The following is a 13,741-nucleotide window of genomic DNA, read 5'->3' as shown; positions in this document are numbered from 1 at the left end:
GAAATTAGTAGATACACACAGGATTAATTATATTACCAACGTAACAGTTGCGTTTATCGATGAATGAATGGATATAGTAGAGCGGAGACAATATGCAATACACTATACCATATATCACATTGTCTGCGCATAGTGAAATGTGCACTGTGCCTCAACACTAATTTTGCTGAGTCGTTGCCTGAGAAGGACATATATGTTTCAGAGGGACCGCTATTACGCTACATACACTGCATCCACCAATACGAAATCAGTTTCTCCGATATTTATTAGAATGTTTCAAGCTGCGTGTAGGATGGATAGCGATCGATCACATATTTAATCCGAAATCGTTGGGTTTACCCGTCAGCCAACGACAATATTTTTTCTTTGAAAAAATAAATCGACAGATACTAAAAGATCTTTTTTGTATTTCCCATTGGTCACTTCATTTCCAAATAGAAACTACCTCCTTATTTCCATTTACATTAAAAAATTATTCCCTAACAAGAATTAAACCTAGCTATAGAAATGAAGCAGCAGTGCTTTTATGCCTTTTTTCTTTCATTGTTTGAATTCACTTTTATCTATGATGCATTTTGAGCTATGCTATATTTCAAAGATCTATAATGATTATTGATAGCGAATTGCTTGAAAAAAAATATCCTCATAATGGGCAATTGATAATAAAGCGTAGCCTTTAAACGGTAATCGCGCTATCATAGAGGAGATATAAATATATAGGCACGATTGCCTCACATAGGTGAATTAGGTATTCTTTGAAACAATCGAATATATTGAATTAGAAACAAATTTCCGCTCTTTTTCTCCTGAAGCGTATGAATGAAGAAATCTTTCTTGTCATGTTTGGTAGTCATACATCCCGCTATTGAATCACTCTTATTCAAAAGTACTCGGGGGGAATAGTCATAGTAGTAGTAGTTTTGAGGGGAGGCGACCGACAGCTGAGGTCATTTGCGCCATAGGGGATGGACAGGAAAGGATGAAGGGTGGAGAGAAACCCGGCGTCGGCATTAGCCTACTCTTTACGAAAGGTGCCAAGGGGTCCGTGGCTTAACGTCCCATCCGACGGACGGCGTACTCACTCAAAGTGCCCTCCACAAAGCACCTCAAGTAGGGATCGAGATACCTCTGAAAATATTCAACACCGCCGGGATTTGAACCCGGGCCCTCTGGGTGGGAAGCCAGTACGTTAGCCCCCGCACTATCTCGATCCCCGGGAATAGTCATTCTATGAATTAAGTACATTGGCAAAGTTACGAAAGTAATTAATTAGAACTGCTTGCCTAAGTGAATACGCCTTAAGTATTTTAATATTTAAAACGGCGATTAATGTGAACTCAAATTTATTTATGGAGATAAATTTTTATTTTCATCGTAACTACAGTGAAGAGACCGGAGATGAGGTCAATTAATACTAATGAAAATTTCCAATTCTGTTTGGAAATTTCTTGAAGATAACGTTAGAGAAGCATGTATTCCCTACTCTTCTGTTTTATGCTTTCCCTTTCTCCCGAGATATGATGCCCTGTAAACGCAAATCCACGGTAGACAATGCATCGAGACCTCAAGGAACCTTTTATTCCTTTAAGATTTTTAGCCTCCTATGATAAAGAAACAGGATATTCATCCTTTCCTTTTATTACAAATGCTTATGGATTGCAGTTGATATTCCAAATCAATGTTTTCATGAAATTTCGGTTGTCTTGACGCTTGAATGGCTAAAGATGAAATATCACAAGCTGCGATATTATTTTAAAATCAATAACTGCATATACGTAACTGGGTTAAAATCTAAAAACAGTTGTGTATCAGAAATGATTTTCCGTTCCCCAATCCCGTTTCGCATTGCTTCATATTGGTTTCAGTTTGAATGTGCGAAATAATTGATACAGGAAAAGGTATTTACGTTGATCCTCATTTCAGTAAGTATTAATATAAATAAATTATAAACATGATTTTCCTGTCTATTATTAGAGGAAATGATAACTTAAAATGTTTTCGCGGAAATCGTTTTTGAATATTATATAATCATAATATCATACAACCTCATAATATTTGAATATTATGAGGTTGTTATATAATTTTATGAAGTTCAAAATAATATGTAATTTTTATTTTCACTATAAATTTGCTTTATTCATGTAATTAAATCCTCGTACAGATTACTGGCTTTGAGTGCGAATTCGGAAATTATAATTTTAATTGATTAATTTATCCCAAATGTATTAAAAATAAGTTGGTCTAAATAAGGAGAAATATGTTCCGTAGCTCATTTATATATTATTTAAAGTAGGTTATTAGATGGACACAACTACCAAATTAATATTTTGTGACTCCTAAGAAAACAAAATCCAGCACCCTCGTCTACATCAGGTCCCTCTTCACCTCTGAGTACTTTCTTCCTCCCTTCATCCCGTCCAACATCCCTATCCTGTTGCTGCCCATTCCTCGTTTGCCTAACATTCTCCCCTCAATTACAGTCTTCAACATCCCACTGCCGATCAATACGCCCATCATCCATTTTTGCTACCCCCATGGGATTTATCCCAACGAACCTCTCTCTTCGCCCGCCATACCAAGTACTTCCTCATTTGTTTTCTTCTCTGTCCATTTCACCTTCTCCATTCTTCTCTACACCCACATTTCAAAAGCCTCCAGCCTACGTTCATCCACCTGCTTCAATGACCACGTTTCCGCGCCATACATAGCTACGCGCCACATAAACGTTTTTACGAGGCTTTTCTTAATATCCTTACTCAACGTCCCTCTCATCAACCCACACCTCCTTGTGAAAGTCTCTTTGCCTAGCGTGTAATTCTTCTGCTTATATCCCTACTACTTTGACCGTGTTGGTTCAAAACACTTACGAGATACGTAAACTGTTCTGCCTGCTCGTTGCATTTGTACGAGGGTCATCCGGAAAGTAGTACCCGTTCGTGCCGCATGAAGTGCTGACGACGCGAGGTCAGATAGCTTCAGTGGCTCGTCTGCCTTCTCTGAGCCAAGTTGCGTGACGCTAGCATTGCCTGTGTTGTTTCTGTGATTGTTTACAATGTTTAAAAAAATTGAGAACGCCGCCAGTTGTGAAGTGAGGGCAGTGATTAAATTCCTCAATGCAAGAAACGTTCGCCCATGTGATATTCATCGCCAATTAAAGGAGGTGTATGGAGACAATGTAATGGACGAGTCGTCTGTTCGGCGGTGGTGTCGCAACTTCAACATGGGGAGGGGGAACACACACGACGATGAGCGTTCGGAGAGACCGTCTGTCATTACAGACCAACTGGTGAGCTCAGTTGACGAATTCGTGAGGAACGATCGGCGCGTCACAATTGATGACATCTGTGAGCATTTTCCCAATGTTTCTCGAACAATTGTTCATGAAATTGTTAAACACCATCTGCATTATGCAAAAATTTGTGCAAGATGGGTCCCTCGCGTATCTCAATGAGCTGGCGGCGAAGGACTATGCAGCAGGAATACAGAAACTTGTCACACGTTATGACAAATGCCTTAATTTGCTTGGAGATTATGTTGAGAAGTAGTTTAAAGTATCCTCTTTCAAATAAAATTTTTTATGTTTGTTAATATTTACTTTTGTGTCTTTATTTCACGAACGGGTACTACTTTCCGGATGACCCTCGTATATATATATATACATATATATATACATATATACAAATGTGTGTGTGTGTATATACTTATAGTATATGCTCACACATTCACACACGATGGTAATCTTACATATTATCCTCATGATGATAAAAATGACAACTTATGCTTTTAAAAAAGTTATACTTTTTAAACATTTAGTGAATAATATAATTAATATTAATATATTTCATTCAGAGCTGCACCTATGTAATTATCCCTTTTCCCTAAGTGTTACAAAGTATTCGTCAACAGCCGCAATCGCTTCTTGTTTGGATAGAAAACGATGTCTTGTGAAGAAACGTTTTAGTTTTCGGAATGGGTTGAAGTCCGAGGGAGTCAAATCCGGAAAATAAAGTGGACGCTCAAGCAGTTCATAATGTAAATCTCTCAATATTTTCATCGCCAAGTCATTTTTGTGGGCGTTCGAATTGTCCTTATGGGAAAGTGGGAAGGGAAACGGAAAGTGGGTTATATTCCTCTGCAAGCTGCGTCTGTTTTAATGATTTTTTGCGTCCAATTTTGTAAGAAGGTTAGAATAGTCATCCCTAGATATATTGTTATCTTTTTTAAGAGCAGATCAACAGAGTTTCTTGGCCTTCTTTCGAGCTGAATAAACAACGTATATCCTCTGCATGGATTGTTGTTCCGATTCTAGTGCGTAATTGCGAATCCATGTGTCACATATCGTTGCAGAAAAATCACTCTTTTTTTCGTTAATTGTATCAAGCAGTTTGGAAAGTATCATCCAAATGTGTATTCGTATTAGCAGTTTCATGTACCTTCCAACACGACTAAAAATTATACGCTGCACCTTTCCGATTATTTTCGTATCCTTCTTGTAGATCAACTTGGAAGCTTGGACGGCCGCGTTTAAACTCGGCTGCCCATTTCTTCACGATGGAAATTGAAGAAGAAAAGTCCTCTCACACATTTTGAATAGTTGAATTAATACCTAGTTATGTGTGTGTATTTTTATACATACACACATATATATATATACACACACACACACACATATATATATATAAATAAATAAATAAATAAATAAATAAATAAATATATAGACATATATATATACACACATATATATACATATATATATATATATATATATATATATATATATATATATATATATATATATATATATATATATATATATATTAATATACATATATATACAGGTATATGCATATATGTGCATATATGTGTTATGCTGAGGCATATTAGGCAACTGTATTCGAAAAAATGAACTGTTGCAGCAAATATCATATCTGAAATATTCAATTGTTCCCGGCTCATTTTTGTGGAAATTCATGTTAATTAAATGAAGAATACAATGTATGTTTCCTGATGATGACGCTTGAGCGTTGAAAATAGTTGTACATGAATAAAGGACAGCGGAAAGATGCATTGTATTCTTCATTTAATTATCATATCTGTATTTTGAAGTTAACTCTGGGAAAAATCAACAGTGAGAGTTGAGAAGTATCTTCAAGTTGGTGAAAGTTGGATTCCCTGTCCAGTTGGTTATAAGCAACATAACACTTGGTCTAATGCATCACTATGCATTATACAATTTACTTTTTAACAATTAAATTTTTGATATCGTATTTCATTGGCAGAACTAAACAAGCATATTAGTCTTCGGTATTCCGACGGTTAATTATTCATCACTCCATTTTCATTTTTTACCTACTTGAACCGCAAAAGCCAAACATTCTAAAATCTATTTGGCGCTACGGAAGGAAATTCATTTAAACTTATTTAATCCCAAAACCATATGATCACATATTTCTCTGTGTTCGTATGTCTCTGTTACAATCGTAATCTCGCCTTCTTAATTAATTACCACCTTTGCTGGAAGGTCTAGAATTTAATGAATTTCATGCTGTATTTGATTAATATGTGTAAGCGTTTTCGTAATTTTTGTCATATTAACGTATGTAGCGTAATGCACACAGTCATATGTATTTATTTTTTTTTGGAAAGTTATGAAAAATTTGTTATTTGGAAGACTACGCAGTGTTGCACATACCGCCATTAATTATTTATAATGGATAGCATTTATTATCTTTTGCACCCTCTTAGGCATAATTAGGGATAAATATGCTTCAAATGACTTCAATGTTTCATTTATTTTTAAAGAATGCGATTTTTTGTTTGTTTTTCCTGATTAAACTTTGTTATGTTACAGGATTGTCTGGCCATCTTCCACAGCGAGTTACTTGTGGACGCTCTTCTGGCAATTAGCCCTGCGGGCTGGCGCTTATGTAAGTTTTTTATCATTTTTGTCAACGTTTTTTTCTGGTTCTCCTAGCTCAAGTGATTTCTGCAGATAAATATTTCTTATTACCAGTAACAAGGCATATAGTTTGACTTACAAATACTTACAAGATATTATCGGAGATAGCAGATTACTTAATTTGCCGCAGTTTTGGATTCAAATTTAGGCTAATTTATTTATTTAACGACTTTTATTGCTGCGAGAATGAGACTCAATAGTCTCTTCTTCCACCTAATCCTTACATACATTAAAGACAATGACAAACGCCAAAGCCCCAGGTGGAGGAAAACCCACCTAGACGGATATCGAACCAGCGAACTCTGCTTTGGCGGACGACGATGTTACCCCGTCGACCCCGGGGCCGGCTTGTATGTAGTTGCTTGCGCGTATTTTGCGTAAACGAGTTGTATCCATTTATAATTTTTAGGAATTATTTGGGTACATTTTTTGCGTTTTCCTAAGGGAAGAAAGTTGTAAATAATTGTAAAAATGCCACAAAGATACCTTATTAGAATGGATAATTTAAAAAAAACGAGAACATTTTCATGCCAAATAATGATTAAAAAATAAACATCCAAGCCTATGCACGCATATGGCTTTTCAGGAAGACCTGGCACCAGCAAAATTACACAGCTTGAGCGAATCTGAAGGCACCCAGAGACGTGTCTGTGAGACCCTCTGGTCATTATTCTAATGTTTTCTGGACAGCCACGTCCCAATTTGAATAGAAATATTTGTATGACACTTAAAAGAGCCAGTGCCAATTTTAATGCATGAATATATTCAAGGAAATTCTTGACGCCAAGCGCGAGATAAAATCAAATTCTCTAGTCTTACCAATCAAACCCGTTCAAGGATTTTACTCCGACCGTAATCAAAGTTTTGATATCTCCATCGTGTATAAATGGTATTTAACACAATAATTTATATTATTTATCTATTAATAGCGGAATTGAACATGCAGATAACAGTTATAGAAAATAAAATAATGTGAATGTGAAAAAAGCATGATATTTAGCCATGGACCATTTTTATTACTATTTCATTAAACACGGATGTAGTTTGGCTAATGAAATGCTTCGATTATTTCACATTGAAAGTAATTTCTCAAAATTAAATATAGGTTTATTGAATAAAAAATGAAGAACAATTGACTATTGTAATTCAAAACCTATGAATAGGTATTTTGCAGGTGAATCAATGGTGGAATTGTTTGCAGGACTCATTGCCTTTTAGAAACGAGAAAACTAAAAACGTATTTGAAAGTAGATCAAAATTCCCTTTGGTCACGACACTAATGCTCTGTTGCTGTCTCCCTCATTTTTTTCTATCACGTAATCAATGAATTAACCATTTAAACAACGTGGATTTAAATGTGACCGAGAATCTAAAAATTGCCTAACATAATTAGATTTGCTAGTCTCATATCAGTAGTAGCAGTGGCATGTTAAAGTTTTCCATCAGCTGAGGTCATGTTGCAACATAAAAAATGTAGTTAGTTACGTGACAACAATAATCTGAGCTGTACTTAAAACCCACAAACTTCGGGATAGGTGAAGGTTGCTTTTAAATGAAAATTTATTTATTTTCTCAAGAAATCGTTGCATTCTCTCATTTTCTATAAGTTTAATTTCACATCACAACACAATTATTGGATCGTACTGTGTTTAGTTCCGTTTTGGACTATAGTTTTCCTTTCGTAAGTAAAAATTATTTTTCGGAACGATTTTTTCCTTGAAATGTTTCAATTGAATCTGTGGCTACTCGTGCAATGCTACGAAGCGGTTTAGTCATCTTCATAAACTCCGCCAAACGTTGCAATAGCCTTGATTTAGTTCTCATTTAAATTATCACTATCTTCTGTCTACCAAGATATTTTAAAACTCTTACGTATCGTTGGTCCTTAAGTCAGAAACCAGATAATGGAATTAAAGGACGACCGGATTTAAATTATAAAATACTAAATCGCTCGCTAGACACTTCCGATCATGGGGGGAAATTAGACAAAACCGATCATGGCGGGAAGAGAGACTAAAGAAGAAAAAGTGTTAAATTGTGTTCAATCGTATTTTTGAAGCAATTTGTCTCTGTGACTCAGTTGGCTAGCTAGTACTACATGGAGGAGGATGACAAGGGCTCTCAGGCGGTCAAGGAGCCTTGCCCGTTCCGAGCAATATTTTCAATCAAAATTCCTACTTTCTTCGCGGAGTGGGACTGAATAATTAAAGCCAATTTATTCCTCTTGCACAGTCACCTTTCAGGTTCTTTCTTAACCTTTAGACAATTTAGCAGTTTAAGCGTAAATGTTACAATACGATCGATAGCAAGCAAAATTACGGCTACGGTAATGTTACGATTGAGTTGTTAACGAGGCATAAACATTCGTTTTAGGTTAAAAATAAAATGACTTTAAATATAAATTACTTTTCAGCACTTTTTTTATTTTAAGCATCTTTTTTTTCCTTTCTTCTGCTTCAATGCGGTGAACTCAGTTTTGGCGAAATACCGCGTATTTACGGAAAGACTTATGTATTGATCCAGTTTGTCAACAGCCAATTCCATTCCAGTGTATTCCATTTTATCCTACTCCATACTAATATTTCGATTTAATTCATTATGTAAATTAGCGTGGGAACTAAAAAATACTATCGTCGTTTCCTTTAATCATGTTTTCAGAATATCTCTCTCCGTGTAAAATTTTGCCGTCATCACGAATATATATTCACAGGATTAGTTGTCACTTCACGTATTCAATTTTACTCAAATTAATTCATTTGCTGCAGTTGCTCGTAATATATTCCTGTCTGTTACTTTCAATATTAGATTACAAAATGCTCTAAACCAGCTACTTTGAAATAATAAATTATTATTCATGTTGTGAAAATTTCATAATTTTCCGTTTTTTGACGATTACATAACAACTGCTCACTAGTAATTGAATGGAGGGTAGATTTAGAGTAATATTTCCCTGATATGAATGAGACATGGAAAGGGAATATAGTTGGATGATTAATTTGTGACAGAGGTTGTGAAAAATCATAAGGCAAGAAAATGAGAGGGAGAAATTTTACGATAGGACTCACGGATGGACGGACTCACTAGTTTGCTATTTTCACTGAGGGAATTACTGAGAGTGGGTCTCTACACGCTTACAACACAAATGAATAAATCCCTGAATTTACTTATTAATGGATGGGCATCCACCTCACTGCATTTTCATGAGATAGAGGACAGGATATGATGTAGGTGATCAAAGAACTAAGTTCATTTAACCAATTTAAATGCTTTGGCATTAATACAAAAATAATTTTCAAACACTGATTTTTATTTCAAACCTATCATTATCATTATTGAAATCCAATCGTGTTAATACCGTGCGACTTCCGACTATGTGGTATGAAACGGATGTATTATGAGAAATATGGTTTACAGGGGAAAGGGCACCTCGATCTCTTGAGAAACATCGCCAACCGCATGGATTGCAGTGTCGACTGAGTTCAAAGGCCAAATTAACTTAACTATTTTCATTTTGATTCATTTTAGCAATTATTCATTCCACAGGAGAAAAACCCGTTTCATGTTATCACTTCACCAATTTTATCTATACTTGCGTTACTTGTCATAAGTCAAATGACATATTTTAGTTGTAGTCAGAGGCATTTTTAATGAATGACTCTCTGATCACTTGGAAGACGGAATCACTCACTCACCTTTCATTTAAAATATTCCGTTTAAGCTGAAATTCCACTTTGTTCCGAAATTTTTATTTCATTCTCGTCGTTTTTAGGGAACTAAAATCGTTGCCACAACTGGATCTGGGCTGTACCGAAATGATAGACACATTCATCAAATGTAACTCAATGGCGTTGGATCGATTACCGTTGCGGCCGATATCCGAATCATATTTTTATATCAAGGTAATTTTTAGAAAATGGGAAATTAATAAAGTCTTCGAGGTTGTGTATACGTACTGGGAAATAGTGGGGCCCTGGTGCGAAAGCTATCATCACTGCCTGCGCCAAATTTTTGAACGAAGGCCTGCACGCTCCACACCCAACATTGAGCAGGCCCCATTGAGTCGTTAGCGTTGTCAAATATGGTTTGCAGGGCATTTGTCCGCTGGCCTCCCCTGTGCACTCTGTGGGATGAGGCAGCGTTCACAGTCGAAGTCGGCGACGATGGTGGTGGGAGCTTTACCTCCATCCGTTTGGCTTCTTTGGTTGACGCGCTTCCCCCAAAGACCAAGCGTCTCTCCCACTTCGGTACACCTAGACATATCAAAAGAGAGATAATCCAAAGCCGAACAAAGAATTCTTCAATTTGCGGAAATGTCTAAGAATCTATTCGTAATCACTATAACGCTAGTTAAGGTCAGATATACAATTGATGAAGGTATAAAAGAGAAATTCTATGATCAAAATTTATTGACTAAAAAGTTAAGGAAGAGGTCATCCGAAACATGGGAATCCGTAGAATAAAAATTTTCCTAACTTTTATTCGGTGCTCATTTCTGGAATGAAGTATTAATCGTAGACCATATGTGATCTAAACTTGCTAGTATGATACATATTGGCATGCATATATCCCTAAATATTTTTTAAAATGGAGAGAGTGAAGAGGACACTTTTGCTTTAAGTCGGTCCATACCAGTGATTTCTTCCTTAATTTTAGAAATTGACAACTATTTTTGCATAGAATGGAATTAAAATTATGCAATTTACAAATACTTTGAAAAGGACATTATTTGTCACGTAGCCAAATCACTCAATTTCGCTCAGTTATAATGCATAATCAATGAAATATATTCTAGCATGCACCTTTCAATCTTTGTAATTATACTATCGTCACTCAAGAGCGCAAGTGACTGAAGTGGTGGCATATTTTTGAGTAGTTTTCTTGTCTCTAAGGAATGAGGATTTATTCAAAATAGGAACATTTTGCAAGAAGAGTTTGCAAAACAGTTGAATTTTGTAATTTTATAACCAAGTTCTTCTGGAATGGAACTTAATGTCCTATTTTTTATGGTTTTATGAAATTTTATGTAAAAATATGATATTTTTTTAATTCACCAAAATCTCCGTTACTTTTCTAATTTCTGTATAAATTCAAACCTGCCGGATTTAAACTATTAATAAATTTAACTTAGGCGGTACTATTTTTGCAGGAGATGACGTATAAATCTGTCGGGAATTATATTTCTTTCGGATAGCGAGGAAAACGCCGCTCGAAGAAGGCTGTGGACCAGGGTTCCCTTTTGAGAGCACGCCTTTGTGATAGAGCGAAATTACTGAGCAGTCACAAAAGTGTTCACGGCACAGGTCCGAATGCAATTGGGATAGATTTTCCATCGTGCCGCTCTCCGCGTTTCCAGAGTGAAGCCGTCTCCGTTTCTTTCGACTTACTCAACCAAGCTGGACTTACCCCACAACATTGGGTCTTCTCCTCAGGGGTATTGCGTCTTTCAGCACCTGCATATCGTTCTCAAGTGTGCCATCCAATTTCCTAAAGTGACGTTGAAATTAACATTGAGAGCCACTGTGAACATGACACCATTGAAAATCAAGTCATTATAACTTTAATAATACAACTGTTGAGTAAAAGTACACCAGGCAAGTGGTTTATTTTTTAACCAAAGTAAAGACTCGACAATCGAGGAAAACCATAGAAAGAAAATTGGTAGTTTACAAGGTCTTTTTTAGTTGGTATAATTGGATTTTCATTGCTGCGAATAATTATTTTTAAACATTCAGGGAACGGAAAAACAAATTTAGATTTTTATATAATGTCTTGTGTTGTTATTCGTATTTTATATTTTTAAGGCACTCAGTACTAGACACATGCATTAATTTTGGAAGGCACGTGTGTAAATATTAAATCACTACTTGGAGCGGGGTAGATGGTAAAGCAAAGGAAAAATTGTGGCACAGGAACTAGAGTGGGAAAGGTACCTAGAAGATGTCTTTATCAGTAGACAGAACACTTTGCCTTTATTCACGCCACAAACTAGTTTCGGTAAATCGCACAAATAATAAACGAAGCATCCGAATTATTTGAATTTTGGGTCAAGTGCGTAGGTGTGTTTTAAATAAGCTATCTATCATATTTGAAAATGAGTAATTTTCTACACATGGTCGAAAATACCACACTTTCAGTGCATTTCACTTGATATGTTTAATACTAGTCCTGGAATTCAACTAAAAAACTATAATGCTAAATTCTATAAAATCCCATCCCCAAATTCTTAACTTACAAGTGAGTTTCCTGTCATAGACAGATGAGCTCATGACAGAGTGTTGAACTAATTCAGTTTGACGTTGCAAGGTGAGCGATAAGAAGGTCCTCATTATTGTTTTTAATCATAATTTTTTAAATTATCATTGCTATTAATTTATTGCATCACTTTTGCAGAATAATTGGCAGGCTACATTTTTGAACATTTATATAACTGTATCTATGTTATTTATAGTTTGTACTACCGTGAAACTTATTCTTTTTTACCCTATTTTACTCAGCTGTAAATTGTCAATCCATGCGCCCGCTGCCTTAGTGGTTATTGTTTCGGTCAATGTTTCTTAACCCTCCGGGAATATTTAGTGTAACTATTGCGTTTAGATAGCACCGTTACATGGCTACATGTATCTGTTAGGTTTTTAGTACTTATTGTAATCTATCTAATCTTCCTTTCGCATTTGTACGGTGTTAAAATGTTTACGATACTACATTTTTCACTAATTTTAAAACCATAATGGCTTCTGAAACGTTTTTGCTGGTTTACCATTTCCTCTGTGATGCCATTTCAACTTAATCATTTCCATGGAAAGGTAGTCCTATCATAAGGTTGTCCATTGCATCAGTACTGTTCCCATCAAAAGGATGTTTTCTCCGGGTGAATGCACGCGCTGGTGAAATGAAATTTGATTACCGATGATGAAAGAAGGTGACCGATTTGGAGTCCTCATTCTTCATTCGTTTTCTGACATTCCTCAAGGCTTTCGGTGCCACCGTTTGAAATATTTTTTTTCAAAATCAGAACGACTCTGCGACTCTTTCCATCGCCCTTGCTCATTTATTATTTATGAAACACGGGGCGTTTTACACATTGCCGTTGCTGCAACACCCATAACCCAGAACCTACTTTGTGAGAAGGGTAACGGCTGGAGGAGGGAAATCTATTTTGTCACCCAGCTGACACAGGAGGCGACTACTCCACACCCACTTACCTTTTCCAATAAACAACTGAAATGGCTCTCGGATCTAGGTAGAGCTAAAAATGGTCTCCCCGAAATGAATCCCTCCTGCGACCCGAGAACTTCAACTACTCGGCCTCACCCTTCCTTCTTCCCCCATATCTCTCGCTGCAACCCCTCCCTCACGATTGCTTAAGCCTTATGACCTGCCCTCAGCCATCTCCCCTCACCTTCCCCTCCATTACTGTATTCCGTCCTCCACCTGCAACCCTTCTTTTCTTCAAAACCCTTCAAAATATCCCACCTCCCTTTCTTTCCTTCCTCTGTCTTTTGTCTCTCTTTCAATTTCAGCGCATTTACGTATAATTGAAAGAGTTGAATTTTCCCGGCGCCAAATTCCGCGATTGCATAACTATTCATCATCGTCAGTATTAAAATCGTAAGATTGATTTACTTACCGTAGTCAATAAAATACCTCATTATGTATCACGGAAATGAAAAATATGTACATTTAGAGTCCACCAACATTATTGCATAACTGACACTTTCGCGTAGCTAATATATTTCCAATGCATGAGATATTGATTTTTTAATTAGTACTTATGCCATTTTT

General features: G+C 36.2%; 1 long non-coding RNA gene across 1 annotated transcript in view; it reads left to right on the top strand.

Annotated features, from left to right (window-relative positions):
• The first annotated feature begins 5,898 nt into the window (after positions 1-5,898).
• The window catches only part of LOC139694653 (uncharacterized), a 152,709-nt gene continuing 144,866 nt past the window's right edge, over positions 5,899-13,741 (top strand). Inside the window, exon 1 of the long non-coding RNA XR_011702194.1 lies at positions 5,899-5,927. This is a non-coding gene — a long non-coding RNA (uncharacterized lncRNA). The remainder of the gene's footprint in view (positions 5,928-13,741) is intronic.

Source organism: Hetaerina americana, unplaced genomic scaffold (genome assembly GCF_022747635.1).
Source record: "Hetaerina americana unplaced genomic scaffold, ioHetAmer1.1.p SCAF_51, whole genome shotgun sequence".
NCBI classification, from domain to species: Eukaryota; Metazoa; Arthropoda; class Insecta; order Odonata; family Calopterygidae; genus Hetaerina; species Hetaerina americana.
The sequence above is the reverse complement of the archived record's forward strand: the minus strand, read 5'-3'. Positions and strand labels throughout refer to the sequence as shown.